General features: G+C 44.0%; 1 protein-coding gene and 1 pseudogene across 1 annotated transcript in view; one reads left to right on the plus strand and one right to left on the minus strand.

Annotated features, from left to right (window-relative positions):
- The window catches only part of LOC107130694 (uncharacterized), a 309,505-nt gene that overhangs the window by 213,026 nt on the left and 77,242 nt on the right, over positions 1-19,237 (plus strand). The window contains exon 9 of the mRNA XM_073999932.1: positions 12,993-17,003. The gene's annotated coding sequence lies outside the window, so the exon portion shown is untranslated. The remainder of the gene's footprint in view (positions 1-12,992; positions 17,004-19,237) is intronic.
- LOC135964877 (U4 spliceosomal RNA) lies at positions 6,839-6,911 on the minus strand (annotated as a pseudogene).

A 19,237-nucleotide genomic window follows, 5' to 3' on the forward strand; every position in this document is an offset into this window, starting at 1 on the left:
TATAAGGACACATATCCTTTCAGATTAGGGCTTCACCCTTAGGACCTTGTTTAACCTTACTAATTTCCATCAAGTTTCTGTCTCCAATACAGTCACCTTGGGGGGTAGGACTTCAACATATGAATGCAGCATGGATGGTGACACCTTTCAGTCCACAGCAGGCCCCGACTACTGGATTTCATTGTACAATAAGATCCCCTTGTCTCTTGTGAATTATAATGAATATTAGTCTGTAAAGTGGGTCTGTGTAATCCAGCTAGTTTGTATACCGTAGGCAATCAAGAACTATGGATTTACTGGGTTTATTGGGTCAGGGAGAAGGGAGGGCTTTATCCAGGTGCCAGCACTTCTTCACCTTTCTCTACATTTGCTCATCCCGGAGGTGGGGTTTAACTGGGTCTGCCTTGTCCCCTCACTTCCCTCTCTGCTGAGAGAGTCCTGAGCCCACCCATTATTGGTAGCAAAGCCCTGGGCACAATCTCCGTTTTCCTATTTGTAAAATGGAGCTAACAATAGTACCCATCTCATCAGATGGCTCTAGAGATGAAATGAGATAATGTATTTGTGGCCTTAGGACAACAGTGTTCCTGCTACAGGGAGAAGCCTGGGCCAGGAGATAGATTAGTTTCCAGATACCACTGAAGTAGCCTTTCAAATACAAATTACCTGCCTCACTTTCCAGCTGTGCAGTCCTGAACAAGTTACTTTCCCTCTCTGATTTTCCACTCTTTGTTACCTGTAAATGTAACAACGCCTTTCTTTATGTTGTTGGGAAGTCCACATAAAGTGACGTGAAATTGATTGTAAAATACAAAACGGGCTGGGCACAGTGGCTCACGCCTGTAATCTCAACACTTTGGGAGGCTGAGGAGGGTGGATCACCTGAGGTCAGGAGTTCAAGACCAGCCTGACCAACATGGAGAAAGCCTGTCTCTACTAAAAATACAAAATTAGCCAGGCGTGGTGGTGCATGCCTGTAATCCCAGCTACTACTCCAGAGGCTGAGGCAGGAGAATCCCACGAATCTGGCAGGCGGAGGTTACGGTGAGCAGAGATCACACCATTGCACTCCAGCCTGGACAACAAGAACAAAACTCCGTCTCAAAAAAAAAAAAAAGAAAGAAAAAAGGTTACAACACAAATGTTGGCAACTATCACTAATAAGTTTGACTATGAAACCTCACTACTACATTTGTATTGTCTTAGACCAAGCTTGTGAGAATTTTTTGTGATTTGTTTTTAAAGCTCATCAGCTATCGTTAGTGTTAGTGTATTTTATGTGTGGCCCAAGACAATTTCTCTTCTTCCAATGTGGCCCAGGGAAGCCAAAAGATTGGACACCCCTGTCTTAGACTTTGAAGGGGCTGTGATTGAAGGATGGAGACCGGGCCAGGTGGGGCTCGGTGCAAGTTTAAGCTCTTAGGTCATTTCTAAACAGCAAACCTCTCAAATAGCATCCAACAGATATGTTAGTCTTGTCGTCTTTCCCCTGGTGTCTTTTGTACATGTACATGTACCTGCTGCTGTCCGCAGCCTGTCCTGGAGCCCTGACTTAGTTAAACCTCAGAACATCCCTCTGCATCCGGATGCATCCAATACTCTCGGTTTGTCTGACTCCTGCTGTACTCCCTGCGTCTGCCCAGCTGTTGACACAGCCACATATGGCTTCCTTTGCCGCAGCTTTCAGCATTCTGGTGGCTTGTAGTGCTGAGTGTTAGCGAAGAAAGTGGCTACTCTCATACACTGCTGCTGAAGGGTAGAGGGTGATGAACAGGACCAACCTCTCTAAAGGAAGTTTCGAGGCCAGGTGTGGTGGCTCACACCTGCAATCCCAGCACTTTGGGAGGCCAAGGCAGGCAGATCACTTGAGGTCGGGAGTTTGAGACCAAGCTGCCAACAAGGTGAAATCCCGTCTCTACCAAAAAATACAAAAATTAGCCAGATGTGGTAGTGCGTGCCTGTAGGCCCAGCTACTCAGGGAGCCGGCTCAGGGAGGAGAATCACTTGAACCTGGGAGGCAGAGGTTGCAGTGAGCTGAGATCGCGCCCCTGCACTCCAGCCTGGGTGACAGAGTGAGACCTTTTTATTTTTAAATAAAAAAATCAAAATAAATAAGAAAATAAGGGAAGGTTGGGCAGGACTTCTCAAAGTTTAGAGTATATGCACCCTTTGGCCCAGCAATCCCACTTCTCGGAGTCTGTCCCCTAGAAATAGTGAGGGAAGTTTCAAAACCTTTATTCAACAGCATTAATAGTGTATCAGAACCCTGAAGACAGCCTAGCTGGCCAACAGTACAATGCTCAGCTGCCACTAAAAAGAATGAGATGCTGTGTCCTTCTCAGTGCCTCAGATCAGGAGGCACCTGCTATTGGTTTGTCATATTACTAATGATGTTTACTTCCATCACTTGATTAGGGTGATGTCTGCCAGATTTCTCTACTGTAAAGTTTCTATTTTTCTCTCTGTAATGAATAAGTATTTTGTCAGGAGATACTTTGGAACTATGTATCTTGTTTCTCGTCATACTTCCACCAAACTAATTTTAGCATTCATGGATAATTCTTGTCTGAAACCGTTATTACTACAGTGTGTGTCAAACAATGGTTTTCTACTTCCATCATTACTTCTACATTTGTCAAGTAAAATTTTACTATAAGGCAGATATTTTCTTTTATATTACAAAAATCATTTTTTTTGGTATCAGTATGGACTCATGGAGTCTCATTATATCGGTTATAACCCATGAATATAATACATTTTGTGCTCAGATTTTTCTAGATTTTACATTGGGATGCGCTTCAAGTTGGGTTCTATGTATTTTTGCCATTTTACTGTTGTTTTTTGAGCACTGCCTTACCTTTTGGCGTCACAAGATATTCTAGGCTCAGTGTATACTTTGTCTGCTCCAGCCCTGGAATCAGCCATTGCTGCTGTGCTGTCCTTGCCAGAAGTATAACCTGAATTTAACAAGGAGGAAATACCAGACAAACACAAATGGAGTGACATTCTACTGAACAACTGAGCAGCACTCTTTAAAAATGAAAGACAAAGAATGACTGAGGAATGAGTTCAGATTAAAAGAGGCGAAGGGGGCCGGGCGTGGTGGCTCACGCCTGTAATCCCAGCACTTTGGGAGGCCGAGGTGGGCGGATCACAAGGTCAGGAGATCGAGACCATGGTGAAACCCCGTCTCTACTAAAAATAGAAAAAATTAGCCGGGCGCAGGGGCGGGCGCCTGTAGTCCCAGCTACTTGGGAGGCTGAGGCAGGAGAATGGCGTGAACCCGGGAGGCGGAGCTTGCAGTGAGCCGAGATTGCGCCACTGCACTCCAGCCTGGGCGACAGAGCGAGACTCCGTCTCAAAAAAAAAAAAAAAAGAGGCGAAGGGACACGCTCCAGCCGTAACTGCGACACGTGACTGCGGGGCTGCGTTCTGCACTGGAAAAAAGTGTTACTGATGAAATTTGAGTATTGTCTCTAGATTAAGCAACTAAGCAATGGTATTGTACTAAATTGCTAGATTAGGCAATAGTATTGTGCTAAAATTAATTTCCTGACACAATTAAATAATTGTACTCTGTATGTAAGATGTCAAAATTGAGAAGTTGCAAGGCTAAATGGAATTTCTTTGTTTTTAAAACTCTTTATATATCTTCATATATCTGAAATTATTTTAAAAGAAAAACTAAAAAAAAAAACCCCAAAACCTAAATACAAACCAGGAGATAGATATATCTGTACTAATATGGGATGATGTCCACAATCAATTGGAAAAGATCAGTTGTAGTGCTGTTTGTATAGAATTGGCACTTTTTGTAGAAGCAAGACAGAACAATATGGTGCATATGCATATTTATCTACACATGGGAGAAATTCTGAGAAGGGCACATACTTCCTGTTAACAGACATTTCTGGGAAATGTGTTTGGAAGGTGTGAGACACCTTTTACTTTTTGATGTCTTAAAAAGAAGAGCATGTTTTAATATGATAATGAGAAAACAGTAAGAATGTGGGTTGTATGCATGAGCGTACTTCTACATGTGTAGGTTTAGGTTTGATGTCTTCCCATCCAGCTTATTCTCTTTTGCATTTTCCTGCACAGGCAGTGCTGTGCAATGTCTTGCCCAGTGGACACCCACCTAGTTTTCACTCCACAAACCACTGTCCTACATCTGATCCTTAACAAAGTATGTTAGTTGTAGACACAAAGGTGGCCTACATTTCATACTGGTTGACAGTAATGCCAGTTGACTCATCTTATTTTTGTCTGAGGAGGCTGGAAATTTTTCATCCTCAGAAACTTTAGGGATAAATTTATTACTAAGATTGTATCATTTTGGTCTCCCCAGAGGAATGAAAAATTAGAAATTTTCCACGTGACAATCATTGCATTTACCTCTTTAAGGAGCAATGATTCTTTAAGTGGTGCTTGATTTATCTAAACCCGATTAATTAGTGAAAGGTCATCTGTTTCTCCCAGGAGTTTTTAATGATCATTAGGCTTTCGTAGTTACTGTGAAATTTTGTTTAAGTGGATTTATTTTGTGCAGGATTGTATTCAAGGCAGATGCTCCTTAATTTAAGAAGGAATATGTGAAAACACAAGTGTCTTCTCTTGAGTGAGGGCCTACTATGTGCCCTGACTTTTTACAAATATTGACTAATGTAACCTTCCTTACCATGTACCTTTCTTCCAATTTATCAGTGAGGAAACTGATGCAAAAAGGTATGCTCTCACAGGCTCTGGCATGTTCACTGAGTTAGCTCCAGAAAGAACTGTCCCCTTCTCATGCCTGTTCCCTACTTCTTTTGCGGCTAATTCTCTGAAATGGTTTCTGCCATTGTCTTCAGCTTTCTGGGCTGCCCCATCACCTGTGTGGCTTCTAAATGTCAGTTTCATTGCTGCCTTCTGGCTTCCTCTGCTTTTCTCTGACATGCTGTCTCTGTGGATGCGTCTCCCAGTAATGATTATAAAGGCGGTGATAATAATAAAAATAGAATACACAGGTGTCTTTATCAACCCTTGACCATGCTGGCACAATGCTGAGCATGTGCGGGCATGATGTCTTTATTCTGCCCACTTAGCTGATGAGATTGTAGGGGCTCCCTGCAGGTTGGGGCCTGAAAACCACAGCCGGGTCCATCTAGGAACCAGAAGCTATGGTCAGGCTTACATGCTTTTTTCACATCAGTGTTCATGTAGATGTTTAAGTTCTTACAATAGGTTTTTGCAAGCTTGTGAACGCTGCCAAATTACGCTCGCCACACAATTGCAGCCACCTGTTCCCAGGCAGTATAAATATATGGTTGAACTAACATTAATACACATCACTATTTTATCAAGTGACATAATCAAGCTAATTATGAAGTATCCAAATATTAATTTGCACAGACTAAAAGCAGATGAAGTATTAGAAATCTGCATATATCATTAGCAGAAACATTTTTGGGGGCCAAATGGTAAGGGAAAAAGGGGAAAATATTGTCCTTCAACAAAAATAATCATATTCCAGTAAGTATAATAAAAGAAATGACAAGCTTTTCAGAATTTCCATGACTAAAAATTGTTTTAGCTACAGTTAAAAAAGCATCACACAACAAAATATCTTTTGTTTAAAATATTTGCTACAAAAAGGCCTATTCTATATGTCCTGCATAAGAACAAGTATTTTTATATAAGAAATGTGTTTAATAGCCCTCTTTCATTCTTTTTCTCAAGCCCTCTCTGTTAAATTGCACCCAAAGGGGAAACATTAATTGAACTTTTAAAGCTTTTCTCTTTTTTTCTGTCTAAAGACATTAAAGACATATAGGTGGTATTAAATGAACCTTTAGCTAGAGCTCTGTGAGTTTTCAAAACAGATTTTATTTTTCTTTACCATAGGCCAACAGAGATTTTGAGAAACACATTGAAGGATCTGTTAACACTTGGTAAACCCAATAAAAGCAGTGGTTGTGCCAGTCCTGATCTGTCTTGATGTGAATGTGAACAATGGGAACCTGAGCTAAGCAAGTAAAGAATCATGCAGTGCAGTCACCGTCTTCAGCATTTGAGATGACTAGCAGGGTAAACCACACTGTGTCTAAGATGCAATGCTAATTCTGTTTGAATTAAAAATATGCAAGCGTGGTACTGGATATTTTGACACGCAATCTTGCGAAATTTCTCATTGATAAGATTCTGACATAGGAACTACATTTGAGTAAGAATCATAGCTCAATACGGCATGATTTCAGGAAAGCCAACTGATAAGATAAAAGTGTTTCTGAGGCTGAACAGCAAGAATCTTTTGCTAAGAGTTAGAATAGATTGACAAGAACCTAAAATCAGAGTTGCAATTCTGCTGAGCTACTGCTTTTCAGTTCTCTGGTGGAAGCTTCACTGGACATATTGTGCATCAAGCCTCTATGTGACTGATTTGTGCCTCTTAAACTATGTCTTGTCTTAGATTCTCCATGGCAGTAGCTTTAGGCAACCCAGTTTTACTGAATGCAGCAATGGTTTCAGTGACCATTAGAATCCAATTTTAGGATGATACTTCTCCAAATTGTTAAAACTCCCTGGTGCTTTTCTCTTATAAACTGCAAAATGTCTTCGTATTTCATCCCACTTTTCAGTTAATGCTAGGGTGACAGAAACTAGACTTCTCGCAAGACACATGACAGAGTAATATGGCAGCCAACTTCTTTGCCAAATTAAAGTTTTACAAGATTTAACCTGTCATCGAGACCTGGGATTTTGGTGGAGAGTCATCATCAAAAGCCAAGTTCAGTCCCTGGTTTGCCTTCTTTTCTGCACAAGAACAAGGGTTTTGATGGCTCTGGTCTCCGGGACCATCCATGGCTTTCTGTTAGCAATAATCGTGCCTTGGATAAACCTCATTGGGTACAATACTGCCACTGCGCAAAGCTCATGGCTTTCTTTCATAGCAAATGGCCTCTGACTTTTAGGAAGCCGTGTGGCCACCCCTCAGCAGACTTAGGAGAGGTCTTGGTTATTATTTGTTGTTTTATAAGGTGTCATCATTGAGCAGCTACTCTGGATCAAGCTCTGTGCTGGGCTTGAGGGGTACAGGGAAGTTTCTCATGACCTTGAATCACACACACTTGGTCTCACTCCAATAGCAGAAAACAAGTTAAAGTTCCCCATGGCTTGATACGTTTGCCTGCCATGTTAATTGCTGCTGTGATCTCTGCAGCATGGTCCAGAGAAGGCAATCAGTCAACAGTGAATGGGTTGAGATTTTTGTGATTTTGGTTCAGGAGTCTCAATCTCTAGAATAAAATCTAATCAAAGGGTAGGGCTATGTTTTTCTCTTGCCTTGGCTTCTTTGACTCTATCTGTGAATTCCCTGACCTAGGCCTCTGGCTCATTCTGTCTTAAGGTGCAAGAACCTCTAAAATGTAGATGGTAACAATCTCTAGACTACATGTATCTTGATGGTAGGGCCATCAAATGGATTTCCTCAGTATATGCAAGTCATGTTTTGTAGGCATGGTGGGGACTTAGTCAATGTCTCAATCAGATTTGCTTCTGTTTAGCAAGATAATCTTTTGTAGGGGAGTGTTATGGACTGAATTGTTTTCTTCTTCCCAAATGTATATGATGAAACCCACCCCCATGTATTCAGTATTAAGAGGTGGACCTTTGGGAGATAATTAAGGTTAAATGAGATTATGAGGGTGGGGCCCTCATGATGAAATTAGTGCCCTCAAAATAAGAGACCCCAGAGAGCTTACTGTCTCTCTTCTCTCTCTGCTATGTGAGGACACAATGAGAAGGGAGCCATCCACAATGCAAGGAGAGGGCCCTCATCAGAACAGACCATACTGGCACCTTGATCTTGCACTTACAGTCTTCAGAACTGTAAGAAAATGAATTTTCTATTATTTAAGCCACCCAGTCTGGGGCAGTCTATTATGGCCTTCCAAACTGAGAAATACAAGGAAACTAGGGCCATGTTAGCTTTGCAGAGAGAAGATGTGGTGAGGAGTTAGGAGGTAGAGGCTGGACTTTCATGATGGTGATATTCAACTAGTGAAAGGCTGAGAAGAGGTCAAATATACTTCTTGTGGCCCCAAGGATCGGAACCAAAATGGAAAGGTAGAAACAGCAGGCAAACAGAAAGCAACCTTATACAAGGAAAAGGAACCTGAGAGAATGTTCTGTCTCTGACAGTGATTGGTATCTCATCACTGGAGAGATCCACACGGGGACCATATTACTACTGAGAGGGGGTAGGGCTGAAAGGATCCAAGCATTGCACTGTGATGTGACCCCATAAGGTCCCTATAGACTTTGGGACTTGTGAGCTCACAGGTAGTCATTACAAACAGAAACAATTCCTTCTTATTTGTGGAGCACATTAAAATTTCCAGAGCATTTTTATAAGTATATTATCTCCCATGATTTATATGAAAACATTAGAGTTGACATTCAATACACATTTGCTAAATGAGGGAATGGATGAAGGAGCTATTGTGGTACCTTGGTTGGCAGAAGAGGAATACATGGGCAGAGTGATTTCTGGACTTGCTAGGAAAGGCCAAGCCAGGTTTGGACCTGGGTCTCTACTGTACTCTTCACTCTACTCAGCCTTTTCCAAGGTGGAAATAATAACATTTTCTCTGAGGCTGATGCTTTTCTGTTTGTTTGTTTTGCATTTTTGTAAATTCATCAACATCAAGATCCCCTTTAATACTCACAAATGCCCTTTGAATCAGCTTTTATTGTTCACATTTTGCAAATGAGAAAATGGAGACTTCAAGAGTTGAGTGAGTTTAGCAAGGTCTTCAGCTCCTCTTGGGCAAAGCATTAGGGTTGCAGACAGTCGGGCACTCTCTTCAAATGAATGTGAGCCAATGTTGGCCCTGTTGGGTGTGCAAGGAGTTCTTGGAGAGTTGATGGACACCCTGTTTTGAGTCACATGAATAATTAGTCTAAGGAAACAGTAGTCAAACAGTTGACTCATTCTTTCTTGCACTCTTGCTGATCCTTAGCAATTTCTCGGCCGCTCCTCCTGCCAGAGTCCTGTTTTGTACCTTGTAAACAAATCACTCTAGGAGTTCCTAGTCCTGGCTGTATACCATAGTCACCTAGGGGCTTGCAAAATCTACTAGTATCCACCCCACTCCCACCGTACTCCAGACGTTAAGATTTAATTGATCTAGAGAGGGATCTGGGCTTTCGTTGTTTTAAAATTCTCTTTAGATGGTTGAGAATCACCAAATTTTTGTTGGTGTGGGGCAGGTTTGCACATTCAGGTTCATGGGTTATTGGAATGAGATATGAAGGGGCCTGCTATGTTCCCAGGGCCTGCTAGCTCTGTGCTGACTGCTTCTGGTTTTGTAGAAATGATTTCATTCCTCCTTTCCTGAAACCGTCCTGATTTGCGGTCATGGTCTAGTGGGATGCCATGTGGATTTATACTGCAACTCTTGTTTTTACTAGCTCTGTGACCTCAGAAAGGCCACCCCCTACTTCCCTGTGCCTCTGTTTCCATCTACTCTGTAACATGGGGATAATAATGCTAGTTTCCTTGTAAGTCTGTTGTGACCATTAACTCTTGGGACTATGCCTGGTGAATAGTTAGGGTTCCACAAATAAGTCTTGCTTAATGGTATTGTTATCATTGCAATAGCTGCATGTGTGTGAGTGTAGAAATGTATACAAGATATTGTTCCTGGTTTTTTTATTTTTCTTTTTCTTCCCCCTGGCAGAGTTAGCCACTTCTTCCTGTGTGTAAGCATATCATCACTTTCTGTTTCTATTATGGACTTGTGTTTTTGTGGCCCTAACCTTATATATTAATTCCACAAATGTTTATTGAACACTTGCTGAATGCTGAGGAATGGACAAGAGAGATACAACCTCTGCCTCTTGAGCCATTTGAACTTTGAAGAGGACAGATGATGAACAAGAGGAAGTGGATCCTAGAGGGAAACAGGCTAGGATGCTACGGAGACTAGAACAAATGGTCCTTATTCGTACCTTGCTGTGGGGGAGACTCTCCTGACAGTGTTAGTTGTGTCACCTGCATTCTTTCTTTACCTTCCACATGTAGTGTCCTGGGACTTACTGTGATTACTTACTTCTCTATCCCTCAACAGTAAGTCCTAATCATTGGGGCTAGGAAATGTGCTTTGTCAAATGAATTAGTGAATGAATCGCACTGGAACAAAATAACTTTTTGTTCATTTTGTTCCAGTGCGATTCATTCATTAATTCATTTGACTCAATTTAGCTTAAACAGCACATCCCGAGATGCTGTGTTAAATCATGGAGTCACAAAAGACCTTTACAGAAATCTTTACAGTCTTCTGGGAACTCTAGACACGAATATGAGGATAGGTTTGGACCATTGTAACTGCTGTAATAGCTGTTGTTCTGGTGAGCAGTGGGGACCCAAGCATGAGTGGGCCTTGCAATACACATGTATGGGCCTGAGATAAATGAGTCAGTGTCTCTTGTGAAGCTCTGTTTTGTCAAGGGGAGGGAATGTGTCTTTTTTGCATTTATTCCCTCCCAGGGTTTAGGTCACTGCCTGACACATGGCAGGTGCACAGTGGATACAGAGAGAGTGGTCGGACAGACGACACAGCTTTTCTCTGGGAATTTATCCTCATCTCTACAAGGGGGGTTAGCCAGTATTTTGAGGGTCTCCCTCAATGATCACATTCTAGAATCCTGTGATAGGTGCTGAAACAAGGCTCCCTCATTGGAGCTGCTTGAGAAGGTCATTCATTATTTTGTGACATCTTCAGACTCTCACCATTGCTAGAAGCTGACTAATTATGAGAAGTGAGGGCCTTGAAATGCCTCTCTCTGCACATCTGGTCTCACTGTCAAATAAAGTACTTATTTTTGATAAGCTCTTTGGCTTCTGTGAAGCCGCCTGGCCGTGTCTGGCCGTGGGCGGTGCTGATAATGAACCGAACAGAGAACACAGACTTGGCAGGGAAGGTGGGGACCCAGTGGGTAGAAAGAATGGGCTTTTTAGACCATTTCAAAGTAACAAGAAGGCTTACCACATTCACTTCCTCTGTTTCTATTGAAATTGAAGTTCTAGATGGACTGAACCTGACTAAGCAAAGGGAACGTGGACAGGAAAGCTAATGACAAATGCAAGTGGGTTATTTCTGGAGTGCTTTATACTCTCAGTGTCTTTGTGCCCTGAACTTTCTTCATCTGGACTCCAGGAGCACTTAAGCAATTAGCATGCCACCAGCTGGGTGCTGTGGAAAGATCATAGACTTTAGAAACTGTCCAAGAAACTAGTGGGAATCAATACCTTATGAGCAGTGTATCCTTGTCAAGTTTAATTTACCACGTTGAGCCTCAGTTTCCTCCCTAAGAGAAAGAAAAGGGACATAGATTTCTTTTTTTTTTTTTTTTGAAATAGGATTTCACTCTGTTGCCCAGGCTGGAATGCAGTGGTGCGATCTCAGCTAATGGCAACCTCTGCTATCTGGGTTCAAGCGATTCTCATGCCTCAGCCTCCTGAGTAGATGGGATTGCAGGTGTGCACCAACATACCCAGCTAATTTTTGTATTTTTAGTAAAGACTGATTTTTCACTATGTTGACCAGGCTGGTCTCAAACGCTTGGCCTCATGTGATCTGCCCATCTCAGCCTCCCAAAATGCTGGGATTATAAGTGTGAGCCACTGTGCCTGTCGGAGAAGTGATTGTTTAGTTAGAGTAACTCTAGGTGACATAACAAATAAACCTCAATATTTTAGTAGCTCAAAAGATGACTCTTTCTAACTCAGATAATAGTTTGAGGCCGGGCACGGTGGCTCACGTCTATAATCCCAGCACTTTGGGAGGCCAAGGGGGTGGATCACAAGGTCGAGAAATCGAGACCATCCTGGCCAACATGGTGAAACCCTGTCTCTATTAAAAATACAAAAATTAGCTGGGCATGGTGGCGTGCACCTGTAGATCCAGCTATTCGAGAGGCTGAGGCAGGAGAATCACTTGAAATCACTTGAACCTGGGAGGTGGAAGTTGCAGTGAGCCAAGATCGTGCCACTGCATTCCAGCCTGGTGAATGAGCAACACTTTGTCTCAAAAAACAAAAAAACAAAAGCAAACAAACAAACAAACAAAAAACCATACACACACACACACACACACACACACACACACTCACATATATATTCAGAAGGGTTTTCCTGGTCATTAGGTGGCTTTTCTTGATTCTGTGATCTGGAGACCCAGATCTCTTCCATGTTGTTATTCTGCCATCCCTGGGACCTCGAAGTCCCTCCAGTTGGCAGCGGGGATGAAGGATAGGAAAGAAGGCACACCACTTCTTAAACATGTCTTCCTGGAAGTAGTATACAATCATTTCACTTGCCAGGGATAAGTTCTAGACAAGCTTTAGAAGGGGGATGGTCTTTGGGAAGCCAAGGTGGGAGGATTGCTTAATCTCAGGGGTTGGAGATCAGCCTGGGCAACGTAGTGAAACCCCGTCTCTACAAAAAATACAAAAATTAGCCAGGTGTGGTGGCACAAGCCTGTGGTCTCAGCTACTTAAGAGGCTGAGTGGGAAGATCACCTGAATCTGGGAGGTGGAGATTGCACTGAACCAAGATCACACCATTGCACTTCAGCCTGGGCAACAGACCAAGACCCTGTCTTAAAAAAAGGTGGGGGATGGTAACCATTCTCTGCCATAAATACCTTAGTGTTGCTTAAGAATAAATGAGGTTGGGTTTGTGAACCTACCCTTGCATAACATGTCACCAACTATGGCCTTACTTATTTGTGGATTGTTTGTAGGTACCCATGGCCTCGCAGGACCATTCGTGTGGTCCTGAAATTAATGTATCCCTTTGGAAATATGTGAGGGACATCTCTCTATGTTATTAAGGATAGATCTCCACCATGAATGTAATGGCTAGCACTTACAGCTGGATCATGATTTACATTAACTCCTCCCTTGCTGGTATCTTATAGATTGTCTTTGGTTTTGTTTTCACTACAAAGGAGACAGCACGAATTCTCCTACATGTTCACCACACAACTGGTGCTGTGAGAGAGACGAAGATGAGTCACGCCTGTACTGCTCTTTAAACACTCACAATTGAATGGTTATCCTGGCCAGAAAGCCATAGCTTTTCCTCATCAGAGCTTCAGTGCTATGGAAACTTGAAGTTTGGAGGGTCTGATGTCTCAGTCTGGATGAGGATGAGTTCCCTGCCATTCCTGGGTCAGCAGCTCCCATCCTCTTAGATTCCAGGATGGTGGCTGGACATGGTGGCTCATACCTGTAATCCCAGCACTTTGGGAGACCAAGGCAGGAGTATGGCTTGAGCCCAGGCATTCAAGACAAGACTGGGCAACACAGCAAGACCCTGTCTCAAAAGAAAAAAAAAGATTCCAAGATGGTGTAGAACATCAGAGAGGAGCCCTTCGAGATTATTTGGCCATTGTCACCCCACCTGCTTATAGATGGAAATGCATAGACTCAGAGAGGTCGGGGGACATATAGACAGCTGTACAAATCCAGTGGACCTCAAATCCAGGCGTTTCTAACCTGAATTAAATTATCTCGCCCTTGGGCGATGGAGAATGGAGCAGAAGTGACCACAGCAGAATAAGTGGGAAGGTTCCTGCGACAGCAAAGATTCTGCTGCCCGGTTCCTGAGATATTAAGAATGTGTTGTCTACACAACTACATGGCCAGCTGCCTCCTCCTTAATTTTGTTTTGTTTTGTTTTGTTTGTTTGTTTCTGAGACAGAGTCTTGCTCTGTATCCCAGGCTGGAGTGCAGTGGCATGACCACAGCTCACTGCAGCCTCAATCTCCTTGGTTCAAGTGATCCTCCCACCTCAGCCTCCCAAGCAGCTGGGACTACAAGTGCATGCCACCAAGTGCTATTTTTTTTCTTTTTTAAATTTTTTTTAGAGGCAGGGGTCTTGCTACGTTGCCAGGGCTGGTCTCGAACTCCTGGGCTCAAGTTATCCTCCTGCCTCGGCCTCCCAAAGTGCTGGGATTATAGGCGTGAGCCATCATACCCAGCCCTCCTTAATTTTTTAACATGAATTCATAGGACTTGGACACACATAGCCTCATTTATATGGGCAGCCATCACAGCCTGCCACGTGTCAGATGAGGTCTCTGGGGCTCTCACTCCTTGCATCGGGGCTGATGCCACATGTGGCCCAGCTGTAGGTCACATTCATCTCCTGCGTTCTCCGGGATCAGATGGAATACCAGCACATCTACCCTCGTGTGCCCTGGGAGTTTGTAATAATGTATGAATATGTAGATTTATTTCAGAGAACATTTTCAGAATCCTGTTGCGCATGTGCACAAAAATATTGGCTGCAGTGTGTTTATAACCATGAAAACTCCAAAATAGCTTCAATCTCCTGTGAAAGGGGAGTGGTTGAAGGCCCTCCAGCACGTGCACAGAATTCTTTCTTCAGCCATTGAAACATGAAAATGACGGTTAAAAATGACTCCATTATGGGGAAAAGGGACAGGATGCAAATGGCATGATGATATGATGGCACGATGTATGATAAGGAAAGAAAAAGATGTTGTAAAAGGTCACATAAAGTCACCCGCAGATCAGCAGTCATGCCATGATTAGCTGCTCTGTGCCAGACACACAGGCTGCAAATTGTAGCTGCTCACCCCAGGAAGTGGGCAGCTGCCCCTCTGTGCCTCCGTTGCCTCTGTTAGGCTCCTGGAAGCCCCCTTCATTGCTGTGTAATGACATCTTCATCACCACATGTAACAGCTTCTTTACCACTTTGTGTAATGTCATTCTGTGTGCCTCTTGGGCTAAACCATCACAGAGGAAAAGAGTGCTGGAGAAATGCCAGGGATATCGGTACGGAAATGTTCCAGATGGAAAGTCTCGGCTTCAGGTGACCGTAGCAGTGAATGTCAGGGTCAAACAGGGGGTGTATTCTTGGGAGAGCGTCAGCTCGTCTGTGACCTAGTGTTCAGCCGGCTTCCCGGAAAGGAGGCTGCATCCTGACATTGAAGCCCTGTGTGCTAGGATGAGTGTGTTACGCAGAGCCTTACACATGAGAAAATCTTGCATCCTCAGGACAGGCGGTTAGTGTTGCTGTCTGGAATCCACCGGCTACGTCCCTCCTCCCTCCACCACTTAAAATTCCCTGAATCTGACAGTGGTAGGGAAAGGGCTGATCCTGGAGAAGATTGTTCCTTGATAATCCTAGTATGATTCATAATGGTTGCAGCAGATGAGCCCTGAGGTCCGTGGCTCAGTCTGCAGCTGAGGAAGGCTCTTCCCTGGGGAGGTGTGTCCAGCTTCTCGGGAAGACCTCAGCTGTCTGGCTGGCCTGGGCTGCCCAGTTCTTAGCAGTGCGTCAGTGATCAGCAGCCCCTGACCATCAGACAGCGTTTCCCGCCTGCCAGAGAACGTCAGAGCCACTGCGTCTGGACCAGCTGAAGGCAGCCACGGTGCCCAGGATGCTGCTGCTGCCTCCAAGGAAAAGAATTCTGAAAATGAGGAATTACAGCCTGGTGGTTTTGTTTTATGTTTATTAATTTTTTTACATCTGGAAGATAATGGAAAAATTAAAAATTGCTATAATTGCACCAATTTTAAAAGTTAATAATATAAAGAAGGGAGAGTCACCAACACCAGCTTGAAACCCATCCCGCCCCTTCTTGAGATAATACCTGTTATCAATTTGGTGATTTATGCAAACGTAGTGGTGTACTGTTAAACTTCTCAAGAGGAGAAACAAAAACCCTGAATTGTAGGTTTGTCGATTTCAATGGTGAAATCCCACTGCAGCCGGTTTCAGGCAACCAAAGCTTTAAAAGCCAGTTCGCAAAATTCTTGAATATTTAATAATCAGCTTTTGCAAGTGCATACATGCTCACAGCGTTTGCTTTTTGTACTTCATTTTGAGGGAGGCAGGAAATGGAAACTTGCAATGGTATTGGTAAGCATGCCATTTTTATTTACGGTATCACCACGTCTTCCCAGACTAGCATGTGCAGATTCACTTAGCTCCTCTCACTTGTGGGATGGAGTTTCCATGAAGGCGCACTGTGTTGCTTCTGGAAGGGCAGAATCGGCCCCCCAGGAGAGGGGAGTGGCAGCAGCTTAGCACTCGGAGGTTAGCTCCTGCAATGCTATCCACATTTGGCGTTTACTTGGAGTTCACTCTAGCTTCTGGTTTCTTCTAAATATGTTCTTCCAATAACCTGTGGCCTAATCAACGTTGCTGGTGATACATCCCTTTGCTCTGTTTAATTCCAGTTTCCATCAGAGAATCTCATTTTTCTTTTGGGAAATGTTTCCTGATTTTCTTCTTTTCCACCACCCCTCCCTGAGGCTGGGTAAAGTGCTTCTTCTGCAATGATGCTTAGAACCCAGGCCTCCTTCTGTGACAGGGCTCTCTGCACCTTATGGTTTATTGTGTGATGTCTCAGCCTGTTTCCTGCAGAGAAGCAGAGAAGTTCTGGTGAACAGAATGGCCCTCTAAAGATGCCCACGCCCTAATCTCTGATGTTATGCCTATGAATGAATATGTTACTTTATATGGCAAAGGGGACTTTGCAGATGTAATTAAGGTTACGAATCAATTGACTTCTAATAGGGAGATTATCCTTGGTTATCCAGGTGGGCCCAATCCAATCACATGGGCCCTTAAAAGCAGAGATTTTCTCTGACTGTGCTGAGGAAGATGCCGTGAACGATTCTAAGTGTGAGAAGGATTTGATGTGCCACTGCTGGCTCTGAAATGTGGGGCCCACTTGTAGGAACTGGAGGGAGAGACTGGTTGCTAAGGGTGGCCCCTAGCTAACAGCCAACAGAGAAATGGGGACCCCCCCAATCCTACAGCTGCAGGGAACTGATTTCAGAACATGAATAAGTTTGGAAGAGGATCCTTCCAGAACCTCCTGATAGGAGTCCAGTCCGCTGTCACCTTGAATTCAGCTTCGTGAACCAGGAGCAGGGAAACCAGCTGAGCCAACCCACTCTCTGACCTAAGGAGCACCGAGGTAATTATATGTATTGTTTTAAGCCACTGAGTTTGTAGTAATTTGTTATAGTGGCTGTAGAAAATTAATACAGAATCCTAGTGTTTGGGAATGCAGGCTCCAGGCCCCTGTTTTCTCACTTCCAAAGCATGTTTGCACCTTCGCAGGGGACTCTCAAGTCCCGGTAGCTCACTTTCACGTGTCTCAGCCCACTTGCCCTGCTGCTTCTGAATGAGCAGGTTCTACCATCTTCCAAACACTTCATCTCCCCCACCTGCCCATAATCACTGCTTGTTGGATTTTTACCACTGCAATGTAGGCCTTGGCTTCCTATTTCAGACCCCTGGGATGTTTTGGTAGCTTCCTTAGGGGTCTTCTCAACTCCCGGCCCTCCCTCTGCCCAACCATCCTTCACACTGCCTCCAGATGCATCTTCCTGGAGTGTGGCTTTGCTTCCATCGCTCCCTAGCTACTGACATCCTGTGGGCCTCCCATTCCAACTGAATCCAGGGCACATCCCCCAGCCTAGGTTTCACAGTCTCTACTGGGGACAGGGGCATTGCCTTTCCAGTCTGATTCCGCAGGACTCCCTCTTGTGCTTTTGTTCTACTCTTGTCCCCTTGTATGCCCAAGCTTCCCCAGCCCCAGGTCTCTCCATTCCTCCAGTCCTGTAGTGCCCTGCTCTTGTGCCATCTCATCCCTGCAGCCTCATGGGATCCCCAGAGGTACCACTGGTACCATGCCCAAGGCTCATCTGTCTGTCTGACTCTAAGTGCCCTCAGTCACAGAGCCAGTCTGAGATCCAGCCCTGTATTTGAACTTCTGCCCTGTCTAATCTGGAGCCCAACCTCTCGCCCCCCTCTCCAGTGTGATTCACAGGCTTGTGTCAAAGCTCTCGGGGATTTAAAGAAAATGTCGACACCCAGGCTTAAAAAAAAATGTGATGACCATCTTTACTGGAGGGAAAAGAACTTCCTGTGTAACTATTGAAAGTAATGAAGATGGAGGAAGGGACAGGATTGGGAATGGAAAATACTCATCTTCCCAGCAGTGGGGACAGAGTTGAGAACCAAAGAAACTGTGTATTTTCTAAGACACACTCCAGGCCAGGCCTGCCTGCGTCCTTCAGTGCCCAGGTCTACCGCAGAGAGCCCTGGGCTGACCACTGGCTCACCCTGCAGAATGCTCACTACAGACGTGGCTTCTGAGGCTGGGGATGGGCCTCCAGCCAGCAGCTGTCAGGACGGACTCCTTGGCAAACTTTCCTAGGATGTAAGATGGAAAGATTTTTTCCATCTCCCTACCCCGTGTTTCCCAGGTTGGGGAAAATAGGAAAAAAAAAAAAAAAAAAAAAAAAGGAAGAAAATGGGCCTACCTATCAAAACAGAGGCTAAACACCCACAAATAGGAAACTCACAGACCAAAAATGAAACACTAAAGCAAATACCATAATTTCCAATTCAGGCCTGTGTGAGTATCTCCAGGTGGGAACAGCAGCATTTGGAGTTGAGGTGGGAGGGGGCTCGGATGGGGGCAGTCCTTGTGGAAGGAGGGCAAACCAGCCTGGGGAGAAGGAGATTTGGGGCCAGAAGGTTCTGTGGGATTGTGACTTTGGACTTTGTCATTTCACTGGGGACCGTCCATGAGACAGAATCATCCTTGCCTCATTCACCGACCTCACATCCATGCAGCTATCCAGTGTGAGAATTAAGAGAAAAGCCTTTAAAATTTTAAAGCCCTGTACACATGTGAAGTGTTAAAAATAGTCACAAACAATAAACTGTAGCAATAACGTCAATGATAATGACATTGACCCAGTGACAAAGGGATTTTGTCTCTCTCATGAGTGGACCAAAATGGAAGCAGTAGAGGAAGGCATTATAGCTCAGAGGCCATAAGGCTGCAGGATTTACAGCCAAACTGCCTGGATTTAAAATTGGGTTCTAGTACTCACTAGCTTCGCAACCTTGGGCTACTCACTTAACTTCTCTATGCCCCCGTTTCCTCATCGGTAAAATATATACACTAGTAATCCCAAACTCATAGCATTATTGTATGGATTAAATGAGCTAATCCACGATAATAACATGTTTAATATGTGTTAGCTATAATCACAAAATTGTGATAGCAATTCTCTAATAGAAAAAAATATTGTGTGCCAATGTCTCGGCCATCTTTATACTCAGTGTAAGCAGCCCCCACAAACAGAAATGCTGTTGCAGGGCGAGTGTGCTAAAAATACTCCTGGGATTTTT

Source organism: Macaca fascicularis, chromosome 8 (genome assembly GCF_037993035.2).
Source record: "Macaca fascicularis isolate 582-1 chromosome 8, T2T-MFA8v1.1".
Lineage (NCBI taxonomy): Eukaryota > Metazoa > Chordata > Mammalia > Primates > Cercopithecidae > Macaca > Macaca fascicularis.